Consider the following 15,536-nt stretch of genomic DNA (forward strand, 5'->3'; position numbering starts at 1 on the left):
CGTTTGAGTAACAGACTGTATGCACTAAGGTGTGCAGCCTATGTAATGGGTCGAATGCAACAAACCAGGAGCAACTATGCGCGTGATGTATCGTGTAGGTACGTGCCACGCAGTGTCATCAAGTTTGGATGCACGCGTGTGATAAAGGACGAGCTCTCTACATATACGTGCCGCGCTCTGACGTCACTGCGCACCCTCTGTGTTACCACGTTATCTGGACCGTCCTTCATGTCTGGAATGCGTAAAAAGCAGCGCTTAACACTCTACGTAGGGCACATTTTACAACCGCGACCTAAGTGCTCCGTACGGCTGGGTTGAAAATAAGAATAAAGCTGGGAAAAAAAACGCACTTTTATTCGACCTTCGCATTACACGTGCGTCCGATCGACACGGCGTTACAAACCGTGCAGACGGCCAATGAGGTGCTTGCTCAGTTTGGTCATACTGAGCAGTTGCACAAATAGCTAGAGTTTAAAGCATGCGTCTACCTCCCTGCAAAAAGGAGCCTTTCTTTTTCAACGTTCGCCCCTGTCTGCCACGATCGGACAGCAGTAAGCTCCGCTAGCTCGCTCTCTTTGCCTACGAAGCCGCTCGCATCAGTGCTGTTAACTTTTAGGGCGAAGTCGTCAGGGCGCTTCCTAAAAGTCGCTAATTTTAGCTGTATGCGATGTTTATTTAATTATATGCGTGAAGTGCATACCGGTTTGTGCAAGCACCTGCAAGTGCCGTGTACTATCACTGTGCCTAATGCCGCACATGCGTCTATGCATCATACGCTGGTGAATTTAATGTGATGTCTATTAATGGTATGGCTCAAAATATATACATCAATAATGGTTACATGCTTCATCTAGCCTGCAAATTGGGCTGAAGGCATACGATAAACCCATTTCGAGGGCTGCGCGTTGATGCCATCCATGCGATTTTGTTAAAACTATACTTATGCTAAAATTGAGTTTTATGAGTCGTTGCTTTAATTTCACTCACTATGTACAAATATTTCTTTAGGTGGTGAACAAGGATATGTGCAAACACATTCCACATTCATGATGGTGAAGCGCTAAAAAAAACGGAGACTTACGAAGCACACAGGACGCAGCGCTGCGTCCTGTGTTCTTCGTAAGTCTCCGTTTCTTTTAGCGCTTCACCATCATGAATGTATACCAACACACCCAACTGGCAGTTATTCAAAACGTTCCACATCTCAAGATATATTCTAACGACATCTGCTGCAAGCGTTCAAATAAATGCGGTTGTTTCACCATCATGCTGCTTTGGCTGGGATTAGTTGACTGCACCAGCAAGTCCTGTGGTCGATGAAAGTAGGAACCAGCTAATACCCCTGCCACACTGGAGGTGTTAATATCATTTGGTTCGAAGGTCATTCGGCGCAACGAATGTCATTCGATATGAGGTGGTGCTACACAGGAAAAAGTAATGTCATTCGTTCGTGATACCAATGTCGATAATTTAGAAAAAAAAAAGCCAGAAAAGGTAAATGTAGCGTGGTAGAAAACGTAAGTTATTTATTTTAAAAGACATGTAGGGAGTCGCTTTGCTAAAACAAACACGCATAGAAATTTTGTATTGGAATATTTCTGGCCGCTACAAGCCAACACGAGCCTTAGCTTTTAGCCGCAGCTGATAGAATGAACACAAGCAACATGGCGGTGCCACTGAACAACGACGCTAAGCTGCAGCAACTAAAGCGTTTAGTTGCTGTCAGAGCAAGCGTCTCCGTCTGGGTACAGTGCGCACGCGGAGCTGATGCCATCGCTGCAAGCACACGTGCGCGTCGGCGTGTGTTTGTTTACATTATGGCCGACCGCGCCGTCGGCCGGAAGCCTGCGAGTGGTCTCTGTACCACTGAGGTTGAGAGTACAAAGTTTCTTGCGACAGCCTTCCACACAACCATAACACAACTGCTCTCGTTGAGATCACAGATGCCTTAAAAAAACTCAAAATTAATAGCGTGTTTGCATTATTTCTTCTCAAATTGAGAATTCTGAGTGCCACATTTCAAGTAGTCTATGGGGTTGAGAGTATACATTCGGTGCTAGTGCGATGGCGAATGTGTTTCTCGAACTCATTCGATCGCCTAAGTCATTCGGTTCTAATGACATTAAATATCGCTGTGTAGCAGCCGCATAATCTCATTAGGTGCGAATGTCATTCTGTTCGAATGACATTAAAACGTCCAGTGTGGCAGGGGTATAAGTGACATGTAGTCGGAGCCAGCGCGAGATCTTTCCAGATATAAATGTGATTGATGTGAACATTCATACTGGCATACTGGTATTTTCAGTTTAAGATGTTTCCATTCCAGCTGGAAGGAATTTCCAGTTTCAAAGTCCAGTTGGAAATAGGAACATTTTCTCCTGGGGCACTAGCCAAGTGATCCCACATCCCGAGCGGTTCCACTTGCCAAGTGGTCCCACCTCCCTAGTGGAACCACTTGAAGTGGTTTATTGAACTTGGACTACAAGTGGAACCACTTGGCAAGTGGTTCCACTTCCCAAGTGGTTCCACTTGTGATCCAGGTTCAATAAACCACTTCAAGTAGTTCTACTTGCAGCAAAATTTCGCCTGGGATATGCAATGCATCTCCACACCTGATGACAGGCATTTGCCTAATTACCACCCCATCTTGCCAACAACAAGCAGCCCCTGTAAGATGTTTGAACACCTGCTATCACGTAAGGTCACCATAAGTTTGCTGAAAGCTTGCTCTTAGTTCTGGCACAGCATGGTTTTCATAAATCATTTTCTTGCAAAGCTAAAACTTGCTTCCTTGACAAACTGCACCTATAATTTTAGACCATTCAATATCTATTTATCTTGATTACTCGAAAAAACTCGATAAAGTGGACCATAAGCCACTATGTTTCAGAGAAAGTTGCTCATCTCCTATGCCTGACTGTGCATTTTCTTAATTATCAGTTTCAGTTCGGAGCTTATACGTGAAGGCGCAAAATATGGAGTACCACTGGAGTCTATCAGAGGTATTCTGCACTTATTTAAAGGGGCCATGCAACAATTTTGAATTATTTCTGCAATGAACCAGAAGCTTACTGCCTTGCCAATCACTTGCCACAAAATATTTTTTACAGGGTAAATTGTTACAGGCTCATTCCAAAGGCTGAAGTTGGTGGCGGTGCTATCTGCCGCATCGCCATTAATGAAGCAGGGGACGGTGCGAGTATAATAAACCCATGTATGCCAAACCCCGAAAAAATGACAAAACAAATATTTTTTTTCACAAAAAGCGTACTTCTACCCTCAGAAGAAAGCACAAGTTCTTTATTTACTGCCAGGTAAACACAACACTGTTTTTTGACACTGGGCATTAGGGGTGCTATGTGCGGGTGTGGAAAGCCCTTGAAACATTTCACGAGCACACCGACATTGCACTTCTTCCTCTCCATGACGTCTTCCATACAAAGCACGCGTTTGCCTGGAGAAAGCGGTCGGCACGCGGCAGCATGAAACGCAAGCAATGTCTAGGCTTGCACACGTTCAGAATGAGGCCTGCTTGATGTGCTGTAGGCGGTGATAGTCATCAGCTAAAGAAATAGCGATGTTAGAGTGCATCAAAGAACTGTCCTATATGTAGCAAACTGGGCATATTTGGGTTAAGGCACACACATGAGTCCTAATGACAGTGCTGCATTTCCATTTTGCACACACACGCGCGCGTACTAAGTATGCTTTACCGCAATACTCTGCGTGCACATTGCCATATTACAGGGCTGTGTTACGGCAATGCTGACTTTTAAACGTTTAGCGTTCGGCAATTTAAACAGTACTAGTGCTTCCCAGCAATAAACGTTCCATTTTACTTCCTTGTTCATTTGTATGCACCTATTTAAACACACGCTGCTTACAAAACCGATTCTCATCATCACTTACAGCATAAGCTACACGAACAATATACGTCGGGTGAACGCATTTTATATCCCGTCGCTTCCAACTTGTGCATTCCGTATCTGTCTTGCACAGTTACGCAAGACGGAATTTAAATAAAAGTGATGGTTCAAGTACACTTCGCCCAAATGACTTTCGAACTGTAAACGATCGATCCACACAAAGCACGCACTTATCACACATACACGTCCGCCACAGTACAAGCTGTGCCTCAAACAGACATTCACAAATCACGTAACTCATGGCCTTTATCTCATGCTTGTACAGCTCGTGATCACTGCTTATAGATTTGGCAATGGTCCACTGAACAGGGGGACATCGCAGGAACAAAAGCGGCAACGACTTGCTACGACTTCTACAACATACACAACGCAACCACGTACGTCCCTACGGTCAGAGGCGGTTCTCGTTAATGCACAGAGTTCACGCTCAATATGAACACCAGTACAGTAGTGCGTGGTGCCGTGCCTCCTCTGCCAACACCCAGCACGCAAGCCACACAAACGGGCCACGCAGAGCACGCACTTACCACACATACACGTACGCCACAGTATAGAAAGGAACGGAGATGTCGCTTTCCAGAATTCTGCCGGTATTTCGACCGATAACTTTATGACCTTACTAGAGTACTACCTATCCTCAACTTAGGTTGCTTCTGACAGCGCGACATTCATTCAGCGAAAGGGAATTTGTATTGGTTCGTGCGTTGTCCCAGTGCTCTGCAATATTTTTTTAGCTGCTATTGACCGTGTCTTGAATAACCTGTTGGACAGCCAGAAAGTTCCACGAGTTTTTAGATATGTAGACGACTTTCTTGTGATTTTAAGCACTAATCCCTTCCAGACGAATACAAGTGCTGTTGAGGATATTTTAAACCTGTTTAGACGGCATGGAAAGGGCTTAACCTTCACCCATGAGCTTCCTATGACACCTTGCAATTTTTAGATCTTAATATGCTTTTAAGGGGGCAGCATATTTGCGTGAAGTACTCTCCGCGAGCTCAAAAAGAGCTTTTACCCTTTGATTCTGCTCATAGTAAGGTTGTAAAACGAGCTATTGCCTCACAATGCCTTGAATCGGTGCTGGCAAGTCCTGCGTTCATTTGGCTCAGGATAGTTTTAATAGCCAGATTGAGCGCCTACAGGCAGCTGGGTTCCCCTACTCGAACTTGACTGCTGTGTCCGAAACCCTCCTCCAGAAATTGAAGGGAAAGAAGAGGCCTTGCTCTGCCCGTGCAGAAAAAAGGCCGGAAGTGGTGCCGTATGTGCACAAAGTGGCACACAATTTAAAAAAAAAATGTGGCAAATAGGTACAATGTATATACCTATAGTTTTTTCAGCGCCGCATAAACTGGCTGTGCTATGCCCTCGCATTTCTGGACCACTTAAAAAACCGACGTGCGGAAAAAAGCACGTTCGGCCCTACGTCACATGCGCCGTAGGCGTCGTGTACGAAATCCCACTCATTTGTGGCAAGGTTTATATCGGACAAACTGGTCGTTGCGGCAACGATCGATCACGGGAACACGAGCGATCTGTTAAAAATAATTTGACTTTTCATCTGCCTATGCATTGTAGGACCTGTGCCTGTGAGCTAGTGCTGTCTAGCATTCTAATTCTGGGCAGAAGTGTGAATGCGCTGGTGAAAGAACTAATGGAGGCTTATCACATTAAAAAGAAAGACGGTGATTGTATCAGTGACACTTCTGTTGTTCTACGCAGTAAGGAAAAACTGTTCTTAGAAACTTGGCTATGACATGAATATGTTTTTCTCTCCCAATCCTGATCAGCGTTGTTGACTGTGATGTGCATTGCGCCTGCGCGCGCCACTCGGCTGTGTATATATGTAGGGAGACTTTGCTGAATAAAACTTAGTTGCGAGTAGCGCCTGTCCTCTACATCTGTGTTCCTTTGTAGTTCTTGTCGATCATATCCAGCTTTTGTGGACACATCACAGCCAGTTCCCCTGGCGGCCCCTGCGCGAAGCTAGCGCGTTTTCGATGGAACTGGCGAGTTTTTCCCGAATAATTAAGTGTAGAGGGTGAATGTTGAAAAACGCAGACCACAGAGCGCTTCTGGGAACCTAAACGCACGAGAGGACTGCAGCGATTATGTTGCAGTAAGCTTCAATTTTGTTCCCAGAGCAGTTAAAGATTGTACGTACAATGGGAGTCTATGGAAACGGCGAAAAATGTGGCCTGTTTTTCGAGACAAAAACGGTCACTGTCATAAAACTAAGCAAGTTATGTTAATGGTCAGGAAATCACATGTAGTCCTGACAATCAGCTTTCGTTTGGAGCCATTCTCCACTTGCCGCAATTGGCATAACATTGTTCCCTAACGCGTTTTTTGAAGCGCGGTCGTTCAAATGTTTGTGGTAAATTGATGAGCCCTTGCTTACCACCAGCCTCTAGGCATCGACGCTGTTTTTTATTGGGATGTGCTGCAGAGAAGATTGAAGAAGGAACTGCCAGTTGATGCCTACGGAATTCGTTTTCTGCCTGTTCGTGGAAATAATGTCCTTTATGACCTCTTCACGCTTCTAGGTCTTTATAGCATATGGAGGTCACGTATGGATATACGAAATGCTGAGCCACAAGCGCGATCGGTTAACGCCTATTTTGTTGAACAGATCACGAAGCTCAGAGAAGTGCTGGAGCACCGAGGGGCATGTGATGAAATGATTTGTATATTAGATACACTGAAACAGTTAAAAGTTCTTAAGTAGATCCAGCCAGCCTTACGCGTGCTGGTGGGTGATGTGTGGCACATGTGTATATGTAGATAACGTATTAACATTGCAATAAAGAAAAAAAAAATCGAGCGTGGCCGAGCGAGCTAATCGCTCAAGTTCGAAGCGCGGCATCGCCGCGCCGTCGTTGGTTCGATTCCTGGCGACGGATCAGCGTTTTTTTTTTTTCAGCCCGTGACTTAGTTCCACAGCTTCACACAGGATGTCGCCGCCGAAACAAAAAAAGAGCTTTCGTTTCGGTTTCGGTTCTTGACTGTAATCTTTAGCTGCCGTTTCTTTTTCTCTTTATTTTATGACTTTTTAGTGCATGTTTAAACACTCCACACGTATCAGATCGTTCAGATCTACATTTGTAATTCTTACTTTATTCTTTTATAAACGTCTAAGGAACAGAACACCCGGTCGAGTTATGGTGAACAAAGCTCTTTCGAACTTTTGTACGCGTATTGTGGTGGAAACTTATTTCTCCCTTCTCATAATGTAGTTATGACCTTCTCAGGTACCTACAATTCAGCAACGTAAAGGAAGCGAACTAAGCTTAGACAAGCGAGGCATAGTAATTAAATGACAAAGTTAGACGTTTTTGCAGTTGCTTTTTTACTTTAGGGCTAACGCAAGTGTTTGTCGTAATCTTAACGAACGAAGGGGAATTTTTCGAGGGGTTATTTTTTTGTTAGACACTACTAATGAAACCAACAGATAATTAAGCCAATTAAAGAATAGGAAAAATTAGTTGTTCTTTTTCAAACAGCAGTGCAATGATTTCGCCCTAACTTAAATGAAATCAAAATCGCTATCTCGACAAGTATCAGCGGACGGCTCATATACCCTTCTATATGCTGCGCTCTATACTCAAAGAGACTGTGCGAAATCCCCTTTCCTACCTGAAGTGGCTGTGTTCTCTTACATCACCATTTTGTAGAGTTACGCGAGACTGCATCTGAGTTAGTTGCCTGCAGCTTTACTTCATTTGTTGCTATCGCACTCATTGCATCGTCCGTGCGGTGAAACTGGGATTTTTATTCATCTCTTGTCATATTTATCACCCTACGTGAACAGAAAAAAAAACCAGCATGCCTTCTCCTTTAACATCACAAAGCACTGTGCGCTGCAACGGATAGGTCCGTGTGATATGACGTGTGTGGATCAAAGCTTTCGGGAAGTCCAGAGACTGGTGCTCCTAGTTACAAAACGAAAATCCTGTGATTCAGCAGCTTTTCGCGCGCACTCGCAGCCCACCTCAACGTACCGCAATAAGATACCATTTTAAACATCTGTAAATGAAAATGTGCGCAGCATGTACTGGTTGCGTAAGGCTGGAACCGAAAGCGGAGCTAGCGTTCGACCTAGCTTCTTCTAAGGTTTTGCTAGTAATACCAAGCTATTGCTAGAGGCGAAAAGTTTTTGCTAGTATAGTATTATAGGATAGGGCTAGGCTTGGATAATCTATTCTTAGGTTTCAGTCGGTTCCCCAGACTACGCACTTGTTGCGTGGTTCTGAAGGGGAAATGTCGCGTCACTAGTAGTTACGTGATGGGATTTTAATCACGTGAGAGAGAAAGTACATCTTTATTAGAGTCCAGTGCGGACGCTGAGGTTGCCCCGCGCCACCCGGTTGCTCCGAAGTTTTTGGCGACAACACGTCACGTCAGTAGTTACGTGACGTTACGGGATTTTAGTGGCGAGACTAATTAGGGAGTTTTAGCTTGTAACGTATACTTCTTTACGTTACGGTTACCGGATTACGTTTACCGTTTCACCGGAACTCGAGTTTTAGTACAGTTTTTTAGCTGCCCAAATGTAAAACTTTACGTACGTACGTAAACCTTTACGTTTGCGCAAACCACTAAGTGGTGATAATAACAGCATTTAAACTACATTTAATTTAGATAATATTGAATTACGCTGCGGCAAAATCACAAGAGAGGTTTTTAGCGTGTGCAGTATCCCCGGTATAAGCGAAGGGGTGCAGCAATACCAGGTTACCGGGCGATGGTGTCGACATCTTGTGACGCTTCGCGCAACCACAATCATGGACACGTTTGTTTTCGCTTAATGTTCTCGAGGGGAAAAAAATGATTAAAAAGGCAACTCATTCGTAATAATGCCGCTGCAAGGCATTTACATCGGGAGTAGAATGCCCGATGTTTCTGCAATAACAATTTTGTGCTCGCCTGGTACACCTTGGCCCCGCTAGATGGCGCCACCTATCCAGCCTGTCAGCGTCTTTAGGCCTCTCACGTTTGCGGATTCGTAGTCAAGAGTTCGACGAAAGTTCGTCTGGTCAGGCATTGGATGAGATGATTCACGGTCACTGACCAAGTCGGATGAGATGATCTGACGTTTCGATTCGGATTCGGTATTCTACGTCGCTTTAGCCTCGGTATTCCGGCTGAAATAAGGTGATCGTAAGTGGCGCTCGCGCTTCGGCTTATTTTGACTCGGCGGCTGGAGTCTCCGCAAAGCGGATATCGCGAGTAGCCACGAACGAAGGTGGATTTGCGAGATAGGGCCGTTAACGTAAAGCCTATCCGGCGAGCAGTTTACGTTCCGTAAACCTTTACGTTCCGTAAAAGTTCGCGCATGCGCAGATTCCATCCGGTATCCGGTAACACGGTAACGTAAACAAGTATACGTTACAAGCTAAAACTCCCTATTATTTGATTTTACGTGATTTTTAGTCACGTGGCTAGTTGTTACGTGATTGTAGTCACATAAGTAGATGTGCGATGTTACGTGATTTTGGTCACGCGACAATTGCAGGCCTGGTGTACAAAAAATTGTAGTCGCAGGAAACAACAACCCATCATCGATATCACATATATTTTACGATCACAAGAAATTCACTTTCGTTGCTCGAAAGAGAAAGCGAAGCTGCACTTGTGCACTTTTTATCACGTTTCAAAATTGTTTGGGCTTCTACGATTTTTTCTGGAATTTTTGGTATGCTTAATTTGCTCTATTCTTTTTTTTTCTGGTAAAGAGCGCATATATATTGCTGTGAGTTTGAAAATATAGACAGTTTAAATTTAAGCGCTGTGTGTGTTTTCCAATGTCGTCCTCGCTCCTTGCGCTGTGAAACATCGAATTATGGTCTACAGCGCATTTTTGCAAACAGAAAGCAGCTGTTTTCACTTTTGCATTCCGTTCCTGCTCTTTAGAAGGTGGGGACACTTGCAAGGAGCGTTGCAAGGAGAGTTTGACCGTAGTATCTTTATAATAGCTATCGTATCACGGGCTAGCCGCCGCGCGCTGTGGCTGAATGGGTTGATCATCCGTGCTGGCTGTTTGCGCGCAATCGCTGGGGCCTTGATTCGAATCCCAATGCGGTTTTTTCTTCTTTTTTTGTCTCTCTCAGAATTGCTTATGTTTGCCGCGGTGGTACAGCGGTTACGGCGCTCGGCTGCTGACCCAAAGGGCACAGTTTGACGGCGGCTCCAGCATTTTTGAACAAGGCGAAAATGGTAGAGTCTCGTGTAATTAGTTTTAGATGCACGTTACGAACCTGAAGTGGTCGAAATTTCCGCAGGCCTCCTCTACGGCACGCCTCATAAACATATTATGGTTTGGGCACGTAGAACTCCAACAATTATTATCACTAGTACAACGCTGTTGAAGATTTAGTTGCTTGTTTTTTCGCTGGAGCATTGCAACCAAGATATTAAATGCTAAGCATTTCTTAGCGAACCTCAGGCACTTTGGCCGTTTCTATCTACGTATCTATCTATCTATCTAGCCGCCTACGTCTGGGCGCTCTCCTGGTCGTCTCCATCACTTGTAATATACCAATATTGGCACAGAACGGGACCAGTGTATGACGAACACGATTCACTGGTGATCACATGAATAACGCAAAATACCTGTCGCGTACGTCATGAAACCCTTTCTCTCAGTCACGTGTGGCACATACCCGTAAACGAGAGTTAATATTATGCGGGTATGTGCCACAGGTCATACTGAGTCTCAACCAACACAGTAACCGCGAAGACAAACACAGTGACAGGCAGGGAAAGTGATAATAATAATAATTGTGGGGGTTTTAAGCCCCAGAACCATGACATGATTATGAGAGACGCCGTAGCGGTGGGCTCCCAAAATTTTGACCATCTTGTATTCTTTAACGTGTACCGAGAGCGCACAGTACACGGGCATCTAGCATTTTGCCTCCATCGAAAGTCGACCGGCCACGGCCGGGATCGAACCCGCAACCTTCGAGTCAGCAGCCGCGCACCGTAACCGCTACACCACCGCGGCTGACACAAGAAAAGCGAGGAAGCTGATGACGGAATACCCCTGGAAGACGCTCAACTACTATCCACTCGTCCTCATGGTCCGCAACGTGGACCACGTGGATTACGCAGAAAACCGGGATCGATGCTTCCTGTAATAAATCTGCCCAGAGAACCAGGCCTCTCATCATTACCGGTTACTTCAACATTGATTTATCAAGACCCAACAACGCCTGGTTTTTTTACTGCGTGAAAGACGGCTTGGATGTGGACAGGGCATCAAAAGACCTCGCTGCCACATCCACGACATGAGGCATCATAGCTCATTCCATCGTAAGATGCATCCAGGATTTCCACCAGCTGTACTATACCTCGGACTTCACTGCACTTAGACCCCTCGTAGCCGCCATCACGAACGGGTCCGATTAACAAGTCCGGTCCAGCTGCTGATGCTCACTGATCATGGTGATAATGACCTTGTTCAAGAACTGTCAAGAACCCTTTTCACACAAGCACACTGGTTCCTGAAACATGCGTGCGTTCTCCGTCATAACGCACAAGTATAAATATAACAACTGTAACAACTGCAACTGTCACTGTAACGTACGTGCAGTGCACCTGCGCGCGCCACTCGGCTATGTATATATCTAGGGAAACCTTCCTGCATGAAGCTTAGTTGCGAGTAACGCCTGTCCTATGCATCTGTGTTCCTTCTTTGTCTTGTTAGGATTCGCGCTATCCAGTATCGAAGCATATAAGCACTACATATCAGCCTACCGCGTCTGGTGTTGGTAGCACTCATTCTGCTGTTGGCATCGTTGCGCAACTGCATGTAAACAACTGGTTATGTAATAGATATGCGACTCTTCAACATATGAGTGTGCGTATGCCACTTCCACATTTCTCTAGCATCATTCCGTAACGTTTCGCTCAATGTGAAAAATTACGCCAGTCACCATCCTGCGCATGCTTCGCATAACATCGATTCCCACGGCATGGGGGATCTGCCGAATTTTTTGCTGCGGTTTCGGTTTCGCTTTTGGAAATGGAGCAAGTAAACTTCGAATGTTTTATTTTTTATTACCGCACAACCCATTACTTAATAACGAAGAAAACGAACCCGGATTTTAGTTAACCTCAACCATAAGAAGGCAATACAAAACGAAACCAAGGCAAGCCTTTTATTTTTTATTGCCGCACAACGCATTACTTAATAACGAAGAAAACGAACCCGGATTTTAGTTAACCTCAACCATAAGAAGGCAATACAAAACGAAACCAAGGCAAGCATGAGGGCAGCCATTTGTAATAGTGAAGCGTTTAAAGAAGAATTCTACTATTAGAGACGACGCAGAAACGTAACCAGTAATAGTAGAACCAACGCAAAGCTTGTATTGTTGAATCGTCGCCTTTTTTCTACGGGAGCAGCGTTCTCTGCTTCTGCAAGTAGTGCTGCTCTTTTGCATTACATTTACTTCCCCTCCGAAAAAGAGCCATCCTGGCTAATTACGGACAGATGCACAGTGACAGCGAGGCTTTAGCAGGTCCATATGTACAATCTCATGCATCGACATTGTTTGATTACAATAACTCTCAAGCGACTTGACGGCGTATATGAAGTACGAGGCTTGCTAGACCACATGGTACGGGCCGTGGTACTTCGGAAGAAGTTTCGTAGACCGACCGGGGCCACCTAGGAGTCCAGAGGCCAGGCCCGTAGCTAGGGGGTATGTCCCAAAGGCCCGCCTCCCCTCCCAAAAGTTTAACGGAGGCGGTGTTATACGGACAAGAATAACGAGAATAGGTGTTTCTCTCAAACTGTCGAGGCCTTCAGCAAGTGCCCCCTCCCTTTACCCAACACCCCCTCCCCCCCTCGCCGACTGGCGCAGGCCGGCAGCGGGGACCGGTGTTCACGAAACAGACGGCGAAACGGTAGGCAAGCAGACTGGGAAGCGAGCGCGGCCGCGCGCGCCGTTGCCATAGCAACGACGGAGAGATCTTCAACCGGCTGCTTTGCTGCTGGCTTGCGTTTCCTTTCTTGAATTCTCGGCACTCGCCACTTTCCTATGAAGAATGCTGTCTCACGCTCATACTTGCATGCCATTTGTGACCTGGAAGCGCCGGGCGCGCGGCGTTAACGCAATCGAGAGGCATGCACGATATCAGGACTGTTTTTGTGCGGCGAAACGACACCCTTTCAACACGTTCTTTAGGGTACGCTGCTTTCCTGAAAAGCATAGGTAATTTCATAGGGAATATTAGCCGATTACACACTGCCTTTGTTGCCGCAACGCCACTTCACGCCGTTGAAAGAGTAATAAGAGGGAGTAACTAAGAGGGAAGTCCAGGCATGGACACATGCATGTTGCCTTTACTGATGACTTTCCCTTAACAGGTACCCACGTTAGCAGCAATGTACAACAGAGTGAATTAAAACAGCGAGGAAGAAGACTTCAAAACTAACAAGCGCTTTTCGCTTTACAGTTCTGCTTACCGATTCAATGACCCAAGTATTCGACGCTCACTAGATTGCCCTCCGCACTGTGTTGCCGAACCAAGCCTAATTACGGTTCATCAAACTAATGAACAGATCAAGCTCGCCTTGCTTGTTCGCCTCAGGTTTATGACTAACGTGTCGGTAATGCACTATATATATATATATATATATATATATATATATATATATATATATATATATATATATATATATATATATATATATATATATATATATTGAAGAAGCTTTTCCAATGGGCCAAACGTACTTGGGAAGAGAAGAGACACAACTAAGCGGTTGTCTTAATTTTATTTGCCAACGGTTTCGACCGGAGGACCGGTCATCGTCAGGGCTTATGAGCCCATAAGCCCTGACGAAGACCGGTCCTCCGGTCGAAACCGTTGGCAAATAAAATTAAGACAACCGCTTAGTTGTGTCTCTTCATATATATATATATATATATATATATATATATATATATATATATATATATATATATATATATATATATATATATATATATATATATATATATATATATATATATATATATATATATATATATATATATATAATGTGTGTGCGTATGTGTGGGTGTGTGTGTGTAGAGAATGCCTTGCGGGTAGCACTTCACTAAAAAAGAAAAGATGCCTGTACTAACGTTTCAGCCGTGACACCGCCTACGTCGGTCAGTGTCTTGCGAAGCCCATGCCACAGCCCAAACGTTATGGACTGCATTTTTTCCGGTTTTTGATGTGTGCTGCCTGGAACTTCATTCAATATAGAAAGCGCCGCGCGCATGCGCCGTTGCTCGACATGCGTTCACTAGTAGAGCGAAGGCAACGCCACCTCTCAACGTCAACTCCTTTTACTCATTTATAAGCACAGAATAAATCGAGAATGCCTAATAACGTGCGGATTAACTTTAAACGCATTTTTTTCTTTAGTAAATAGCAGCGGACTGCGTACAGCAGTCTGCACATCTCATTCGTGCACTATGAAGGCTTGCCCTCAGGCAACGCGACATGCCGTTGTGACTTTCAGAGCGCAATTCAACAATACGAATCATAATCAAAAGGGGAAAAAAAAGCTTGTTTATGTCACTGTAATTCACAGCCAGGGTCTTGTGACACATTTCGGTCGGTTGTCAGTCCCTTTAAGAAAGCACATCGCGAATATATATAGTGGTAGAGTAAGTATTTACTCTAAAAAGCCGTGACCTCACTCATGCTCACCTCATGTTCCACGATCCCAAATATTTGTCCATAAGTAAATATTGAGAAGGTTATTTCGTACACATATTTGAACTTTCTCACTATCAAGGAGGTAATTTCCGCGTCACTACAAAATCTGCCCTAAGTGGTGGCTCTGCGCTGTACAGCGCAGAGCCACCATTTAGGGCAGATTTAGGGCCTAATCTAAGAAAAAAAAAACATGCTATCAGATTGACAGCAATTCAATTCTTTGACCTATTTCCACTCAGACAAAACTGAGAGGGAATACCATGTCTAGAGTGTGTTTTCTAAAACGCGTGCATCTATGATAGCATTGTGCTATCGATGCGCGTTAACCAGACTTCACACCTGTGTGCAGATATCCCTATTATTAAAGTCGAGGCCACATGCCAGTTATCGTGTCTTCTGAAATATTATTAATTTTTCTTAGTCGCTTTCGCGCGTATTTCTATTGCAACTTTTATGTTGCAGTGAAATTTAACTGAATTGAATTATATATTTCTTACTATCTATTTTACTATGATTTCCTTATCTACAATAGAGACAAAACTTCCCGATACAGTGGAAGGGACTTTCAAGGCGGGCCTACACGTTTGAGCCAAGAAAGAATCCCAGCCAGGAATGTCTTCGCAGCTTGGACATTCCTATCAAGCCAGAAGATTCCAGGATTCAGTACGCGGCTGATATTTTGCATCATGAAGTACAAAAAAAAGCTGCGGTTTTGAAGACCCTCGAGTGGAGCTGTAATCATTCTATTCGACATGGGTCATTTTCTGTTGGGCTTTCAGAGGAAGAAGACTACTGCTTGAAAAGCAGTAGATATTAAGGGAAAAAGCAGATTTCTCTAGGCTTTATCTGGCTGAAGACTGGTATTTTTCAGTGATTGCTACGAGCGAAAAA

This window comes from Rhipicephalus sanguineus, unplaced genomic scaffold (genome assembly GCF_013339695.2).
Source record: "Rhipicephalus sanguineus isolate Rsan-2018 unplaced genomic scaffold, BIME_Rsan_1.4 Seq955, whole genome shotgun sequence".
Taxonomy (NCBI): domain Eukaryota; kingdom Metazoa; phylum Arthropoda; class Arachnida; order Ixodida; family Ixodidae; genus Rhipicephalus; species Rhipicephalus sanguineus.